The sequence below is a fragment of the Carassius gibelio genome, chromosome B22, assembly GCF_023724105.1.
Source record: "Carassius gibelio isolate Cgi1373 ecotype wild population from Czech Republic chromosome B22, carGib1.2-hapl.c, whole genome shotgun sequence".
In the NCBI taxonomy this organism is placed as follows: domain Eukaryota; kingdom Metazoa; phylum Chordata; class Actinopteri; order Cypriniformes; family Cyprinidae; genus Carassius; species Carassius gibelio.
The window spans coordinates 47,488,747-47,493,746 of record NC_068417.1 but is presented as its reverse complement, the minus strand read 5'-3'; the positions used below and the strand labels follow the sequence as shown (position 1 = coordinate 47,493,746).

At 39.8% G+C, this 5,000-nt stretch overlaps 7 non-coding genes across 7 annotated transcripts; all 7 read right to left on the bottom strand.

The window, feature by feature from the left end:
• Positions 1 to 330: 330 nt before the first annotated feature.
• On the bottom strand, positions 331 to 449 carry LOC127995561 (5S ribosomal RNA). The gene has a single exon (XR_008168504.1). It is a non-coding gene; the product is annotated as a 5S ribosomal RNA (ribosomal RNA).
• A 509-nt stretch (positions 450 to 958) lies between these two features.
• LOC127999023 (5S ribosomal RNA) lies at positions 959 to 1,077 on the bottom strand. The gene has a single exon (XR_008171845.1). It is a non-coding gene; the product is annotated as a 5S ribosomal RNA (ribosomal RNA).
• A 649-nt stretch (positions 1,078 to 1,726) lies between these two features.
• On the bottom strand, positions 1,727 to 1,845 carry LOC128008876 (5S ribosomal RNA). Its single transcript, XR_008180603.1, has one exon. It is a non-coding gene; the product is annotated as a 5S ribosomal RNA (ribosomal RNA).
• A 651-nt stretch (positions 1,846 to 2,496) lies between these two features.
• Positions 2,497 to 2,615, bottom strand: LOC128008875 (5S ribosomal RNA). The gene has a single exon (XR_008180602.1). It is a non-coding gene; the product is annotated as a 5S ribosomal RNA (ribosomal RNA).
• A 509-nt stretch (positions 2,616 to 3,124) lies between these two features.
• On the bottom strand, positions 3,125 to 3,243 carry LOC127999022 (5S ribosomal RNA). The gene has a single exon (XR_008171844.1). It is a non-coding gene; the product is annotated as a 5S ribosomal RNA (ribosomal RNA).
• Positions 3,244 to 3,892: 649 nt separating this feature from the next.
• On the bottom strand, positions 3,893 to 4,011 carry LOC128008874 (5S ribosomal RNA). The gene has a single exon (XR_008180601.1). It is a non-coding gene; the product is annotated as a 5S ribosomal RNA (ribosomal RNA).
• Positions 4,012 to 4,662: 651 nt separating this feature from the next.
• On the bottom strand, positions 4,663 to 4,781 carry LOC128008873 (5S ribosomal RNA). The gene has a single exon (XR_008180600.1). It is a non-coding gene; the product is annotated as a 5S ribosomal RNA (ribosomal RNA).
• Between the last annotated feature and the right edge of the window lie 219 nt (positions 4,782 to 5,000).

Sequence of the window (5,000 nt, the reverse complement as noted above, 5' to 3'; positions counted from 1 at the left end):
GCAAAATTATTATATACTAAGTGAAAAATGTCCAAAAAGCTTACAGCACCTGGTATTCCCAGGCAGTCTCCCATCCATGTACTAACCAGGCCCAAACCTGTTAATATTCAGAGATCGGGCATTGACTCTATTTTTTTTTTTTTTTTTTTTTTTTAATGAAAGATTATTATATAATTCGTGAAATTTTTCAAACAGATTAAAGCACCTGGTATTCCCAGGCAGTCTCCCATCCATGTACTAACCAGGCCCAAACCTGCTAATATTCAGAGATCGGGCATTGACTCTATTTTTTGGCAAAATTATTATATACTAAGTGAAAAATGTCCAAAAAGCTTACAGCACCTGGTATTCCCAGGCGGTCTCCCATCCAAGTACTAACCAGGCCCAAACCTGCTTAGCTTCCGAGATCAGACGAGATCGGGCATAGCCAGGTTGGTATGGCCGTAAGTGAAGACTGCTGCAAAGAGAGGGCTATTTAAAGACCAGCCAATCTAATCGCCAGTACATTATATAAGTAGGAAAGAAAACCCAAAAGCTTAAAGCACCTGGTATTCCTAGGCAGTCTCTCATCAAAGTGCTAACCATACCTAAACCTGCTAAGATTCAGAGATCGGGCATTGACTCTTTTTTTTTTTTTTTTTTTTAAATGAAAGATTATTATATAATTCGTGAAATTTTCCAAAGAGATTAAAGCACCTGGTATTCCCAGGCAGTCTCTCATCAAAGTGCTAACCAGACCTAAACCTGCTAAGATTCAGAGATCGGGCATTGACTCTATTTTTTGGCAAAATTATTATATACTAAGTGAAAAATGTCCAAAAAGCTTACAGCACCTGGTATTCCCAGGCAGTCTCCCATCCATGTACTAACCAGGCCCAAACCTGTTAATATTCAGAGATCGGGCATTGACTCTATTTTTTGGCAAAATTATTATATACTAAGTGAAAAATGTCCAAAAAGCTTACAGCACCTGGTATTCCCAGGCGGTCTCCCATCCAAGTACTAACCAGGGCCAAACCTGCTTAGCTTCCGAGATCAGACGAGATCGGGCATAGCCAGGTTGGTATGGCCGTAAGCGAAGACAGCAGCAAAGAGAGGGCTATTTAAAGACCAGCCAATCTAATCGCCAGTACATTATATAAGTAGGAAAGAAAACCCAAAAGCTTAAAGCACCTGGTATTCCTAGGCAGTCTCTCATCAAAGTGCTAACCATACCTAAACCTGCTAAGATTCAGAGATCGGGCATTGACTCTATTTTTTGGCAAAATTATTATATACTAAGTGAAAAATGTCCAAAAAGCTTACAGCACCTGGTATTCCCAGGCAGTCTCCCATCCATGTACTAACCAGGCCCAAACCTGTTAATATTCAGAGATCGGGCATTGACTCTATTTTTTGGCAAAATTATTATATACTAAGTGAAAAATGTCCAAAAAGCTTACAGCACCTGGTATTCCCAGGCAGTCTCCCATCCATGTACTAACCAGGCCCAAACCTGTTAATATTCAGAGATCGGGCATTGACTCTATTTTTTTTTTTTTTTTTTTTTTAATGAAAGATTATTATATAATTCGTGAAATTTTTCAAACAGATTAAAGCACCTGGTATTCCCAGGCAGTCTCCCATCCATGTACTAACCAGGCCCAAACCTGCTAATATTCAGAGATCGGGCATTGACTCTATTTTTTGGCAAAATTATTATATACTAAGTGAAAAATGTCCAAAAAGCTTACAGCACCTGGTATTCCCAGGCGGTCTCCCATCCAAGTACTAACCAGGCCCAAACCTGCTTAGCTTCCGAGATCAGACGAGATCGGGCATAGCCAGGTTGGTATGGCCGTAAGCGAAGACTGCTGCAAAGAGAGGGCTATTTAAAGACCAGCCAATCTAATCGCCAGTACATTATATAAGTAGGAAAGAAAACCCAAAAGCTTAAAGCACCTGGTATTCCTAGGCAGTCTCTCATCAAAGTGCTAACCATACCTAAACCTGCTAAGATTCAGAGATCTGCATTGACTCTATTTTTTGGCAAAATTATTATATACTAAGTGAAAAATGTCCAAAAAGCTTACAGCACCTGGTATTCCCAGGCAGTCTCCCATCCATGTACTAACCAGGCCCAAACCTGTTAATATTCAGAGATCGGGCATTGACTCTATTTTTTGGCAAAATTATTATATACTAAGTGAAAAATGTCCAAAAAGCTTACAGCACCTGGTATTCCCAGGCAGTCTCCCATCCATGTACTAACCAGGCCCAAACCTGTTAATATTCAGAGATCGGGCATTGACTCTATTTTCTTTTTTTTTTTTTTTTTTTAATGAAAGATTATTATATAATTCGTGAAATTTTTCAAACAGATTAAAGCACCTGGTATTCCCAGGCAGTCTCCCATCCATGTACTAACCAGGCCCAAACCTGCTAATATTCAGAGATCGGGCATTGACTCTATTTTTTTGGCAAAATTATTATATACTAAGTGAAAAATGTCCAAAAAGCTTACAGCACCTGGTATTCCCAGGCGGTCTCCCATCCAAGTACTAACCAGGCCCAAACCTGCTTAGCTTCCGAGATCAGACGAGATCGGGCATAGCCAGGTTGGTATGGCCGTAAGCGAAGACTGCTGCAAAGAGAGGGCTATTTAAAGACCAGCCAATCTAATCGCCAGTACATTATATAAGTAGGAAAGAAAACCCAAAAGCTTAAAGCACCTGGTATTCCTAGGCAGTCTCTCATCAAAGTGCTAACCATACCTAAACCTGCTAAGATTCAGAGATCGGGCATTGACTCTTTTTTTTTTTTTTTTTTTTAAATGAAAGATTATTATATAATTCGTGAAATTTTCCAAAGAGATTAAAGCACCTGGTATTCCCAGGCAGTCTCTCATCAAAGTGCTAACCAGACCTAAACCTGCTAAGATTCAGAGATCGGGCATTGACTCTATTTTTTGGCAAAATTATTATATACTAAGTGAAAAATGTCCAAAAAGCTTACAGCACCTGGTATTCCCAGGCAGTCTCCCATCCATGTACTAACCAGGCCCAAACCTGTTAATATTCAGAGATCGGGCATTGACTCTATTTTTTGGCAAAATTATTATATACTAAGTGAAAAATGTCCAAAAAGCTTACAGCACCTGGTATTCCCAGGCGGTCTCCCATCCAAGTACTAACCAGGGCCAAACCTGCTTAGCTTCCGAGATCAGACGAGATCGGGCATAGCCAGGTTGGTATGGCCGTAAGCGAAGACAGCAGCAAAGAGAGGGCTATTTAAAGACCAGCCAATCTAATCGCCAGTACATTATATAAGTAGGAAAGAAAACCCAAAAGCTTAAAGCACCTGGTATTCCTAGGCAGTCTCTCATCAAAGTGCTAACCATACCTAAACCTGCTAAGATTCAGAGATCGGGCATTGACTCTATTTTTTGGCAAAATTATTATATACTAAGTGAAAAATGTCCAAAAAGCTTACAGCACCTGGTATTCCCAGGCAGTCTCCCATCCATGTACTAACCAGGCCCAAACCTGTTAATATTCAGAGATCGGGCATTGACTCTATTTTTTGGCAAAATTATTATATACTAAGTGAAAAATGTCCAAAAAGCTTACAGCACCTGGTATTCCCAGGCAGTCTCCCATCCATGTACTAACCAGGCCCAAACCTGTTAATATTCAGAGATCGGGCATTGACTCTATTTTTTTTTTTTTTTTTTTTTTAATGAAAGATTATTATATAATTCGTGAAATTTTTCAAACAGATTAAAGCACCTGGTATTTCCAGGCAGTCTCCCATCCATGTACTAACCAGGCCCAAACCTGCTAATATTCAGAGATCGGGCATTGACTCTATTTTTTGGCAAAATTATTATATACTAAGTGAAAAATGTCCAAAAAGCTTACAGCACCTGGTATTCCCAGGCGGTCTCCCATCCAAGTACTAACCAGGCCCAAACCTGCTTAGCTTCCGAGATCAGACGAGATCGGGCATAGCCAGGTTGGTATGGCCGTAAGCGAAGACTGCTGCAAAGAGAGGGCTATTTAAAGACCAGCCAATCTAATCGCCAGTACATTATATAAGTAGGAAAGAAAACCCAAAAGCTTAAAGCACCTGGTATTCCTAGGCAGTCTCTCATCAAAGTGCTAACCATACCTAAACCTGCTAAGATTCAGAGATCGGCATTGACTCTATTTTTTGGCAAAATTATTATATACTAAGTGAAAAATGTCCAAAAAGCTTACAGCACCTGGTATTCCCAGGCAGTCTCCCATCCATGTACTAACCAGGCCCAAACCTGTTAATATTCAGAGATCGGGCATTGACTCTATTTTTTGGCAAAATTATTATATACTAAGTGAAAAATGTCCAAAAAGCTTACAGCACCTGGTATTCCCAGGCAGTCTCCCATCCATGTACTAACCAGGCCCAAACCTGTTAATATTCAGAGATCGGGCATTGACTCTATTTTTTTTTTTTTTTTTTTTTTTTAATGAAAGATTATTATATAATTCGTGAAATTTTTCAAACAGATTAAAGCACCTGGTATTCCCAGGCAGTCTCCCATCCATGTACTAACCAGGCCCAAACCTGCTAATATTCAGAGATCGGGCATTGACTCTATTTTTTTGGCAAAATTATTATATACTAAGTGAAAAATGTCCAAAAAGCTTACAGCACCTGGTATTCCCAGGCGGTCTCCCATCCAAGTACTAACCAGGCCCAAACCTGCTTAGCTTCCGAGATCAGACGAGATCGGGCATAGCCAGGTTGGTATGGCCGTAAGCGAAGACTGCTGCAAAGAGAGGGCTATTTAAAGACCAGCCAATCTAATCGCCAGTACATTATATAAGTAGGAAAGAAAACCCAAAAGCTTAAAGCACCTGGTATTCCTAGGCAGTCTCTCATCAAAGTGCTAACCATACCTAAACCTGCTAAGATTCAGAGATCGGGCATTGACTCTTTTTTTTTTTTTTTTTTTTAAATGAAAGATTATTATATAATTC